This window comes from Lissotriton vulgaris, chromosome 2_1 (genome assembly GCF_964263255.1).
Source record: "Lissotriton vulgaris chromosome 2_1, aLisVul1.2, whole genome shotgun sequence".
NCBI classification, from domain to species: domain Eukaryota; kingdom Metazoa; phylum Chordata; class Amphibia; order Caudata; family Salamandridae; genus Lissotriton; species Lissotriton vulgaris.
This window is the reverse complement of record NC_141687.1, coordinates 1730838636-1730851205: the sequence shown is the minus strand read 5'-3', so window position 1 is coordinate 1730851205 and position 12570 is coordinate 1730838636.

The following is a 12570-nucleotide window of genomic DNA, read 5'->3' as shown; positions in this document are numbered from 1 at the left end:
CTTCAAACAGTAAAGGAGCAACTGCCAGACAGCAGAACTAACTTGATAGTTGGCGTTTGAGGGCTTCAGCTTGGCTGAATACATACATGTCAGCAGGTCCTAAAAAATTCACTAAATTGAATTAAGTGGACGCCAGTTGGTATTTAAATCCTGACTTAAAAGACTTTTCATTTTACTACTGTGTTCATGTGACATACTCCAATACAGACCATGACAATTTGAATTTCATTCTCAATAATATATTAATACTCACCTTCAAAGATGTGACTGTCTCTGACACTCCACCTCAGAGCATACACAGCTGGATATAATGTAGCGGAACACTGTGCCTCACACCTGGAGAACTCTAGATGGAAATTGGGCACATTGACAGTTTTGCCTTATAGGTCATCCTTAGAATGAACAATCAGTCAATATTTTGGATAAACGCTCCCCCCAACCTGTCATTGCATACTACAGGAGACTATTTGAAGGCAACAATTTATGGGGTAATTAAAGCTATAGAATACGACTGTGCCATAGAATCAAGGCCACTGGACAATCGACTTCCTTGAGCAGCTGGCCAAACTATTTCCCCACTAGGACGTCCCAAGGACAAGTAACAATCCTCAAAGGTTAGCTTAAGGCTCACAGAATGTATTGGGCAGAGAGGTCCCTGCTCAAATCAAGTTATCTCTTTTATCAATCAAACAGGATTTATTAAGAGTGGCTAATAACCTCCAGGGTATCCAGATGCTGAAAGCTACAACGCTTTATGAGGGCTCAGTTGAATAACCAGGTCTCAAGTCCTTTCCTGAATTCCAGAGGAAAGGATGAGGTCCTGAGATGTAGGGGGAGAACTTTGCAGCGAGGTAAGAGAATGAGCATCTTCCACTGTTTTGAGGAGGAGGGAAGGGGAGTGCAGGTGTATTGTGTGTTGGTAGAACTTAATGTGGTGGTTGATGTATGCAAGTCCATGATTGGGAAGGGTTTTGTAGGTGGGGATCAGCAACTTGAAATGACACCTCTTCTGAATGGGGAGCCATTGGAGCTTCTTGAGGTGAGGGGGTGATGTGGGTCCATTCGTGAGATTGAGGATGAGTCTGTCTGCAGAATTCCGTATGGCCTGCAGTCTCTTCAGGAGGCGTGTGGTGATCCCAACGTAGAGTGTGTTTCCATAATCTAGCCGGCTGGTGACTAGGGCTTGAATGGTAGTTTGTCTGGTGTTGACGGGGAGCCATTTGAAGATCTTACAGAGCATGCAAAGAGTGAGGAAGTAGGTGGAAGAGACACCATTGATTTGGCTCTTCATGGTGAGCTTGTTGCCCAGGATAATGCAAAGGTTGCAGTGTGGTCTGTAGGCATGAGTGAAGGTCCTAGTTTGGGAGGCCACTAGGAGTCTTTCGACAGGGAGGTGTTGTTCCCGTCTTAGGAACAGTGTCCTTTGTTGGTTTGACATTGCCTCAACCTAACATCGCATTTCACTCTGGCAATCAGCATGAGCTGTTTTTTTTCCTTGAAAAAGAGATGATGTTGACTGTGGTGTCAGGCTAAGAGGGCATAGCAGTCACACTATGCATGAAGTCCAGCATAATCTTGAGAGCCTGTGATTGCAGGAAATCCAGGGCGAACCCCTGAATATCATCACCTTCCATTCCCTTAGGTGTCCCTCTAATCTTATATTGTTTCTTCAGCTTCTGTTTTCTAAGTCTTCCTTTATTGTTTTGAGCTCAATGTTCTGCTCTTTTAATGACAGTTTATTTTGCATAGGTAACTCCTGTTTTTTTGTGCACATGTTGGTGGTGCACTCTAGGGCCCCCATTTGGATGGTTGGCGGACTTTGCCCGCTCGCCATCCTCGCGGTACTAGGGACTGCCCGTCATAAGGGTGAGGGTCCCGTTGGCAGCATTAGGATGCGCCCATCACAGTGGTGGATGCATCCCGCAAAACTACCATTGTGGCGGGCGGTGCACTCAGCACCGCCCGCCACAATGGCAGGAAAGCATACTGTGCACTTCCATGCACAGCATGGCAGGCACCAAGCGGTGCCCGCCATGCTGTGCATGGAACTGCTGGGGTGGTACCATAGGTACCCCCAAGTGCACCCTCCACCCCCCAGAGTCCCTGGGGGCCCACAACGGGCCCCCACAGGGATTCTCCGCATGCCTTTTCTAAAGGCATTTAAAATTGCCCATCATAATATGGCTATAACTTTTCTGCCCCAGTCGACCGGGGCGGAAAAGCTGCGTACGTTCTTACCGTCCGCCGCAGTCCCCCGCCATACAAATATGGTGGGGGTCTTTAGAGCAAGGATGGATAGCCCCCGCCAGGCTGGCGATGGCTACCGCCAGCCTGGCGGGGGCGATCGGCCCACCATCCTAATGGGCCCCTATGTTGTTAATTCTCGTGGCTGGTTCAGTGATTACTCCATGTATTTTCCTAAAGTATTTCATAAGGTCAGTTTGGGTGTAGATCTTGATGAGAAAGTACTTTGTGTGCTCTTGGTGAAAGGAGCCACTGAACAATCTCTCTTGTTATTTGGGCTTCCACTTACCTACCACCAGCCTCCACAGGGGGCCACCTGTGATAAGTGCCTGCCAGTAAATGTCCCCTTAGGGAGAAGTCATGCACCATTGACAGAGTTATAGGGGCCCATTAGTATGTCGGGCGGATCACCAACGCCCGCATGTTGGTGGCGATCCGCCTGACATTTTCACCCACCCCATGCCATTTCCGCCCCACCATATTACTATGGCAGGTGTACCATGGTGGACAGAAAGACCGTCTGCTAGTTTTCCGCCCAGTCGATGCGTAAACCAGGCAGAAAAGCTTCCAATATGCTGGCTGTTAGACACCGCCATCCATATCAGGATTTGCCTTCCTCTGGCAGCAACACCGCCACAGAAAGGCATGCGGTCTTTCACATTGAGGGCCCGTAGCGGGCCCCCAGGTATTTTGGGGGGTGGGGACTGCACATGGGTGGGTACCATATTTGAATGTACAAAGTGGCAGGCACTGCTCGGTGCCTGTCACCTTGTACATTCAAATGCACAACTTGCATTTTTGGCATTGCGGTCGGTGGTGCTTTCTGCACCGCCCGCCGCAATGTTAAAAATGAGGGATGAGCCCACCAGTATGGCGGGTGCATCCTGATGGCATGTGCGGGACCGCCGCATTATTGCGGCCGGTCCAATTTCCCAGGGGTATGGTGGACGGACAAAGTCCACCCGCCATGCTGAAACCCCCTTAGTTCAGAGCTGTAGTGGTGGGTCGGTAATCCAGAGAACAACAAAGATTGTACAGAGTTCCCCAGGAAGGATTAGACTAAATTAACCCATTGAACCTCTCTCTTAGATGTGTGATCGAGCAGGGAAGGTGAAGATCCCTTATCGGAATCAAGGATGCCTCACACAAGTCAAAGGCTGGATGACGACTGTCACCCCACCCAATGATTGTTCAGTGTCATCATTGGCTATCCTGCTCCTTCGGCAGGCTGGCGATGCAATGCCCGTCGGGCAGCACAAAAGTGCTGCACTTTAGCGGAGATCTTTTATTCCTTTAGCCAATGAGTGCATGTGTGTGAGGGACCTAGGGAGTGCAATAAGTGAGCGTGAGTGAGGTTAAAAAAGGTCAGTTGAGTCCAATAGGGGAACCTTTAATAGCATGGCTCACTGCCTTGTTAAAAAACCGTGAAAAGTTGAGGGGTATTAAGGCGTGACGATTAGGGTAATCAGGCCTTATTCAACCCTCAGTCCTGATATGGTCGACATGTTTCTTGCCTCTAAGGCAATTCATCAGGACCAATTGCTCATAGGATTGCTCATGAATTCCTCAAAAATTAAGGAAGTATACGACCTGTAAGGTGTCGCAGAAATCAACCCTTCATTGAAGCCCTCCCCTGGACCGCAGTCCCTGGTTGGATTTCGAGCTGGCTGACCTGGTGGGGCCAGTGCTGTGAGGTCGGTACCTGGCAAGCTACTGGCAAGGCGTGTATCACCTACCCCGCCCACAAAGGTGCTGCCGCAGGATCGCCGGTATGAGGGATGAGGGATGAGGGATCGCCGGTATGAGGGATGAGGGATGAGCCCACCAGTATGGCGGGCGCATCTTGATGGCATGTGCGGGACCGCCGCATTATTGCGGGCGGTCCAATTTCCCAGGGGTATGGTGGGCGGACAAAGTCCACCCGCCATGCTGAAACCCCCTTAGTTCAGAGCTGTAGTGGTGGGTCGGTAATCCAAACATATATGTGGGGGAAAGTAATGAGGGTCCAACTTTAACAGGGCACAAGTTGTGGGACCAGTCCTCTCCAAACCTGACCTGAAAATTACAGGCTCTTTGCAGTGAGTGATATCTCAGCTTCCCCTAGCCATCAGCATCTCAGCCAAAAAAAACTACAAAAAAGAGCAAGCGGCACAAGAGGCACAGAGACTGGTAGAGGAGTTGGCCTAATGGCTAGGGTGGTCAACCCCATATCTGGGGAATTGGGTTCAAGTCTCTGCAATGACGACTGTATGGCGGTGGCGATTCCCCCGCTAAAATCCTCTGCCCGCTTAGGATTTCCCCCGCCACATTACCATGGCGGGGGGGACCCCGGCGGACGTATAGACCGTCTGCCGGTTTTCTGCCCGGTTGCAGAGTCGACTGGGTGAAAAAGCTGCTAACATGGTGGCGGTGTCTGGGAGACACCACCATTCATATTAGCAAATATGCGGGATTGTGCCTTTCTGTGGTGGCAACGCCGTCACGAAAAGGCAGGTGCTTTTTGCCATTGGGGGACCATAGAGGGGCCCCAGGGATTCTGGGGGTGGGAGGGTGCACATGGGGGGTGCATGCAGTTCCATGCACAACATGGCAGGCACCGCTCTGTGCCTGCCACGCTGTGCATGGAAGTGCAGGACATCCCTTCTTGGCATTGCGGCGGGCGGTGTTGAGAGCCCCGCCCGCCGCAATGTCAAGAATTCAGGAGGCGCTCGCCACTGTTGCGGCGCATCCTAATGTCATCAATGGGACCCCCGCACCGATGGTGAGCGGTCTCATTCACCAAAAGGATGGCGGGCGGAATTTATTGACCCCCTTAATATCCCAGTATCTAAGAAAAATGAATGTGTCCTCATCTAATGCTACAGGTACTATGTAAAGCACTCTGGTACCCGATACTTTCGGGTCAAGTTTGCGCTATATAAAACTCTGTAAAAAAAAATAACTACCCTCCATTCTGAGATGTATGAGTCCTACAAATCAATGCTAAAAAGAACTCATTCAACAACAATGGTAAGAAAAAAAGCAGGCAGGATTAGTAGCATACCATGGAGTGAGGCTTTTGAACTGCACCCACAAAAGCAACTCTATCTCACCACGCTGAAAGGCAGGGGAGAAGGAGAAGCTTGAACCAAGCCACATTCAGTCTGCTTGCCTTGCAGAGCCAAATAGATGGAATAAAACTGAGAAGCTAGAACGTCTTTACAACAATGCTGCAGGAGAAAACACCACCTGCATCCCATTAGACAAATGTACAAGGAAGAGCGAAAAAGTACACTGTTATTACCTCTGGGGAATACGACTCCAAACTCACCCCGAATGTTGCAGCTTTTATTAAAGTAACGATAAAAAACAAATAAAATCTTGATGCCAGCCTCATCTGGAAGGAAAAATTAGGATGACAAAAAAAAAAGAAAAAAGGTGCTGTAATAGGACCAGGAAAAAAGGTCAATACTCCAAGTCAAAAAAGCAAAGTGCTGCATAAACACCCACTTCTTGGCCTTCAAAACGGAAACAGCCATTGCAACGCAACTTTTACTACGCAATTCCTTTACACCGCAACTGTTACATCGCAAAATCAATTACATTGCATGTTTTTACTACGCATTCTATTACAACGCAGAAGCTATTACAGAGCATAATCAGGTAAGTATTTATTGATTCTTTTTTATTGTAAGTTTTTTTTTAAATATTTAAATAATATGTTACTAGTTTTATTAATGTAATTGAAAGACTTAAATGATATACTTTAATTATAATATATTAATATTAACACCTTACAATATTATTAATATTAATTCATATATTTATTAACATTTAGTTAAAAAATAAAACTTCTGAAAATACCTAAAGAATTATTTAAAAATTAATAACCATTAAACAAACTACTGCAGTATTTTAAAAATATGTTAAAACTTATTATAAAAAAACAGATTTTTTTCAAAAACGTAGAAAATGAGTTTACAAAAATGTTAAATATTTACTATTATATTAAAATAAAAAAATTGCTCTATAAATATTTTAAATATTTACTATTACATTGAAACATGTGTAAAAATATACTCATGTTATTTAAATGATTGTATAATTTCTAAAACATAAAAAGAAATGTTGTATAGTTAATTAATGGGGAAAAATTAATACCTGTATAAAAAAGTACTCAATTAATACTAAACAATAGAGAAAATAACGAAAGAATTATTATTTGAAAATTCATACCCCTATAAAAAAAGCTGTTTTTTTTAATAAAATGATATTACATTAATTATTTAAAAAAATATTTATATTAAATAAAAAAAGAAAATAATTAATCTATAAACTTTAAAAAAATGTACTATTAAATTGAAATGTGTAACAATATATTAATGTAATTCATATTATTGTATAATTTATAAAAAAATGATATATAAATAATTAGTGGAGAAAAATTAATACCTGTGTAAAAAAGTAATCAATTAATACTCAAAAATTATTAAATGTGTAAAGTAATAAACTTGTATTTTTACAAAATATAGTAATATTTTAAAATAATAAAATTAGCTGATTTAAATAATACTCAAGTATTATTCTATATTAAAAAATGTAATAATAAAAAAGTTAACGTTAGTTAAAATATTTATGTAAATAAATATGTACTTGTAATATTTAAAAAATATGCAGGCAAAAAATTAAAAAGGCTTTAAGATTGTAGTTAATGAAAATAAATGTCCGTTATTTATTTTTACATTTCAAGATCACTTTGACGTGTCAACTTGGTTAATGAAAATATGTGGATCATCACGAAACAGAGCAGAAGGAAGGGAGACATTGTGAAATGTAATTCATTTTAGAAAACATATATTAAATATCAGAATATTTTTGGGAAAAAAGAAAAAGTTAATTACAAATATGTATTTAAAAATAAAATAAATAAATTAAAAAAATATATATTATTAAAAAAACATTTTTTTAATTGTATATACATTTATTTACTATTTTAAAATAGTATGTATACACTTTCCCACGCTTTAACATTGTACTGAATAGGGATGAATGTCAGTTTAATATTTTTACAGTAGTTGATGACTTTGACGCGTCTACGTGCTTACTGTTATTATGAGGATCATCACGGGACAGAGCAGAAGGAAGGGAGACATTGTGAAAGGTAAGACAATTTTATTAAACATAAATTAGATATTATAAAACTATTTATAACAAAATGATGAAGCTATATACCTTTTAGTATTTACAATTAAAATGAATTAATAAAAAGAATCATAGAAGCGAAAAAAAATTACAATGAACATTTTATTAAAATAAAATGACATTTTTAATATGTACATTAGACATTGAAAATGAACATTGTTTGAAATGCGAATTAATGTCCTCTTTTTATTTTTACAGCTTGCGATGACGTTGACTCGTAAACGTGAGTTTAATCATTACGAGGATTATCGTGGGACAGAGCAGAAGCAAGGGAGAGCTGTGTAAAGGTAAGACAATTTAAATTACATTAAACACATAGGCCCCCATTAGGGTGGCAGGCGGATTGCTGCCCCCAGGCCGGCGGTAGCTACCGCCGGTCTGGCGGGGGCGATCCGCCCGCCATCCATGCCGGAATGACCCCCAGCCATATTAGTATGGCTGGGGGGTCCGTGCCTTGCGACCGGGTGGAAAAGTGTTGTCTATGGTGGCGGTGTCTATCAGACAACGCCAGCCATATTGCAATGGGCTTTTTCCAATGCCTTTCCGTGGCAGCATTGCCGCCACAGAAAGGCATGCGGAGTCTGCTTTGGGGGCCCGCTCCGGGGGGTGGGGGGTGCACATGGGGGTACATATGGTACCCCCCAGCATTTCAAAGAACAACGTGGCAGGCACCGCGCGGTGCCTGTCACGTTGTGCTTTGAAATGCACAACACGTATTTTTACCATTGCTGGAATGCTGGAAATCCTTCACAATGCTGGAAATGGAGGATGCCACCGTCATGGTGGCGGTGGCATCCTAATCACTGGGGCGGGACCGCCATACCACTGGCGGTCGGTCCCAGCAACGCTAGGGTGGCGGGAGGACGGAAGTCCACCCGCCACCCTAATGGGCCCCCAAGAGTTGAAAAGAGAATACCTCACATGGTAAGGTGACCCAACTGTAAGGGCCCCATTTGGATGTCGGTCGGACTTTGTCCGCCCACCATCCCGTCATACAAAGGGACCACCTGCCATAAGGGTGGGGTTTCCAGGGCTGCCAATTGGATGCGCCTGCCACAGTGGGGGGCGCATCCTGCATTCCTAACATGCAGGCATGTTGTGCACTTCCATGCACAACGTGGCAGGCACCGCGCGGTGCCTGCCATGTTGTGCATGAAACTGCTGGGGGGTACCATAGGTGCACACCCCACCCCCCCTAGAGTACCATTCTATTCCTGCATGCCTTTCTGTGGTGGCATTGCTGCCACGGAAAGGCATCTTTCCGCACCCATGGTAATATGGCTCACCGCCCCCATATTAAACCCTTTTCCGCCTGGTCAACTCGTTGACCGGGTGGAAAAGTGGCGGATGGTCTTTCTGTCCGCCGTGGACCCCCCCCGCCATTGTAATATGGCGGGGGAAATGGGTGACTAGCGGGGAAGGATCTCGGGGGGATCGCCACCGCCATGCAGGCGGTGGCGATTCGCCCGAGATCCTAATGGGCCTTCTAGTGTGTAAAAAATTCCAAATTGTTTAAAAAAAAAAAATTATTAGCGAAGAACAAGCAAGTAATAGGTTAGTGTCAGTTAGTAATGTAGGATGTGGGCAAGATTATCAAGGTAGTCTGAAGCCACACACAACCTAAAATGTTGTAGTGCAACCAATAGTCTTTCAGACATTTCCTTTGATCTTTTGGAAATTTGTGGATTCAGACTACCTGTTAATGCTTGAGATAATCATGTCTCGGAAACTTTGCTCCTTCCTCAAAATTTCCAAGAAATGATAGAAATGAGGATGTAGTTTTCCAATTGAAAGATTCAAATAGTAGTGCCATCCCTCTATGGCATTGTTTGTTTTTGCTCCTTCTTCTAAGCATGTCGAGAAGCAGTTCCACCATTTCACATGGAAACGTGGCTTTCCCCTGCGACCCGACCTGCTTAGATGACCAATCCATGTGTCTTCAAAATAATTTAGTAGTGGTGCCAATTTTTCCTCGTTTGTAGTAAAGTAGTCAAATTCAGTAATGAAAATGTAGTACTCATCAACACTGTCAGGAGGAACAAAACAAAGGGCAGTTAGTTGTTTAAATTCAAACTGTAGTTTGCTATCAGATACATAATCCTCAATTATGGATGTTTTTTGTATTTTACGGCAAAACACCTGTAAAAAGTGGAAACAACATCCTTGAATTTGGGTATACCTTTACATTTTGGTAATAGCATTAGTCATTGCAAATTCAAAATCAATTAATACTTTTCTAGGACTTTTCAGCCTGATTCATCATTCTCCCGTTTTGCGAGGCCCTAATAGCGATTCATAGCGAATCGCTATTAAGAACTCGCAAAACGGGATTCATGTAGAAATTACATGAAGATATGCGATTCCTACATATTCCTTATTTGCGATTAGCAAATTGCTAATCGCAAATAAGGAATAACTCGCCATTCATTCCTATGGGCCAAAAGGCCCATAGGAATGAATGGGGAGTATTCCTTATTTGCGATTAGCAATTTGCTAATCGCAAATAAGATAGCGATTCGAAGGGTGCCCTGTAGCACCCCTCAAATGAAATTTTACACAGGTGTTGCACACACACATGTCCAAAGGACATGTGTGTGTGTAACATGCAACTCAGAAAAATGCATTTAAATGCATTTTTCTGAGTTTTCGCAATTTACCACGAGGTCTGACCTCGCGGTAAATTGCGGCTAGAAATTGCGAATTCGCAAAATTAAATTGGATGATAATTCGCATTTAAGGAATCTCAAATAGAGATTCCTTAATTGTAATTCCTCCCAAAATTGCGAGATCGCAATTAGCGATTTTTACATTTGGGATGCTGAATCCCAAATGCAAAAATCGCTCTCGCAAAGGGCCAGATTCTCAGACTCTGGCCCTTTGCGAGCGCTATTTTCTTTGATGAATCGGGCGGCAAGTTAGGTGTTTTAGATTTTACCACTGTTAAAAGTTCAGTGTATTGTTTCTCTGGTTGCAAACTATAAACTAAGGGGACTACTGTGTTGTTAATCTGTGCGAGAATGTTGTATATTTAGGTGACTGGATGGGGCGTGCTTTTAAACGTACCATCCATCATCCAAATATCACTACTCTCCAAACTAACAAGATTTCGGGGCTCGCTAAAGATTAGGATTCTTTTCAGAGGGGTTTTATTGTCATGCAATAGGACAGGTTCATTAGAAAAAGTTAGAGAGAGTTTAGGAGGAATAAGTATATCAGAATAGGTTTGGGTGTTACTCTTTTAGTCGTTACTTGCGTGTTTTTTATGTTGAATTGTACGTCTGAGATTAGGAATAATGGGTATACTGCTGGCAACATTTGTTGGTACGTGTTGTGCTACCTCCCTCAAAATTGAACCAAAGGTGTCACTGGAGGTGGATGCAATTTCTTATATCTCATTAATTGTTTCTCTAACCTCAATCTCCATTGCAGAGACAGAGTGGTTGTGGTCTGTGGTTCTTAAAACAGAGTCACCAAGAGTAACCGCTCTGCCTGTGCAATGGAAAGAGTAGTATTGCACACACCTCCAAAGACACATGGGTTCAGTAGGTCTCTCCTTACAATAAATATACCCCGCATGTTTTAGAAGCCTGCTTCCCCTGCTGGAAGACATGTATCTGGCTTCAGGATAGGAAGACATTATCTGAAATGAAATTAAAAAGATGATCGATGTATTTAATTTTTGTAATTATACTATGATTACCTGTGTATAAAAGAAAAACAAATTGTTTATGAGATTAAAGGTAAATGCTTCTTTAGAGTAACACAATTTTTGAATGACTAAAGGTTTGAAAAATTTTAAGATTTTTAAAAAATAGAGAAATTCTTTGTGATGAATGTATTGAGGGAAAAGAAAGAAACTTTTGTTTTGTTGGATTTGGTGTTCGATATCTTTACCTTTTTTGTAGTCTTTTCTTGCTTGTGTCTGTTTTCCCTTTTGGCTTAAAGGTTGTTGTTGGACTATCTGGAAGAGAAACATTTTGAAAAACATTATTGAATAATTATCTTAAGAATGTTTATTGCTAAGGAGAAAAAGGTTTTTTTTGGTCATGCTTATGTTTAATAAAAACTCACCGTTGGATGATTTGAAGTAGTAACAAGGTGCGTTGTCTTTATAAGAAATATAAATGTCGTGTAAAAAAGTTTTTTAAAAGAGTTTGGTTTTTGCTAAGTATGTATTCTCTTTTATGGGGCCGATTCCGATACCGGTTGGAAAGCGGACCGACCGACACGGACCGGGAACGGAGTCCGACCAATACGTACAGGCATCGTACGACCCTTGCAGTACAATGCAAAGCCAGTGACCTACAACCGACTCGTACGGAATATAAGCCGTATGACCGAGCCATACAGAAATCAGTAATTCGGATGGAAACTAGACCCGAGTCGCACCATCCGACACGAACCAGGAATGAACCCAAACGACACGTACCCGCGACGTCCGACACGCACAGTATGATGCAATGCGTGTGAAACCAGACTGACTCGCAAGGAGCCCAAGCCGCATGACCGACACGCACAGAAAACAGGTACCTGAAGTGAGAGAGACCTCCATGACTGACTCGTATTCAACACAGAAGAAAGTCAGCGTGAAAGACTCGGAGAAGCCCGCACGAGCCAACATGAGCGTCCGACTCGGTCACAAGAACGTTTCATACATGCCCACAAAACACAAAGAAAAAACACAAAAAAAGAACGAAACAAACAATGACAAAATCAATAAATAACATAAAAAACTGTAACAAAGACATACCCACAACTCCACCTATATAGAGGCCAAAAATCACTACCATTATCCTTTGCAAATACAACGGACCAGCCAGCACAGACCAACTTCAGACAGCAAACACAGACATACCCACAACTAACCCATCACATAAACTTCACACCATCAGCACCCCTCCAAAAGCACTCTCACGTACACCTTGCAAAACTGACACCCACCCACCCTCACTTTCAGCCACACACACACACATCACTCCCCACCGCCACCCATCACCATGCCCCCTAAGAAAAATCCAAAGTTCACAGATAGTGAGTTAGAAGTATTGGCAAATGAAACTCTCAGAGTGAAGCCACATTTGTTTGGTACATTGGTATAAAGGGCCACCATGTCACAAGAAAACCAAGATGTGGGCGAGGATTGTG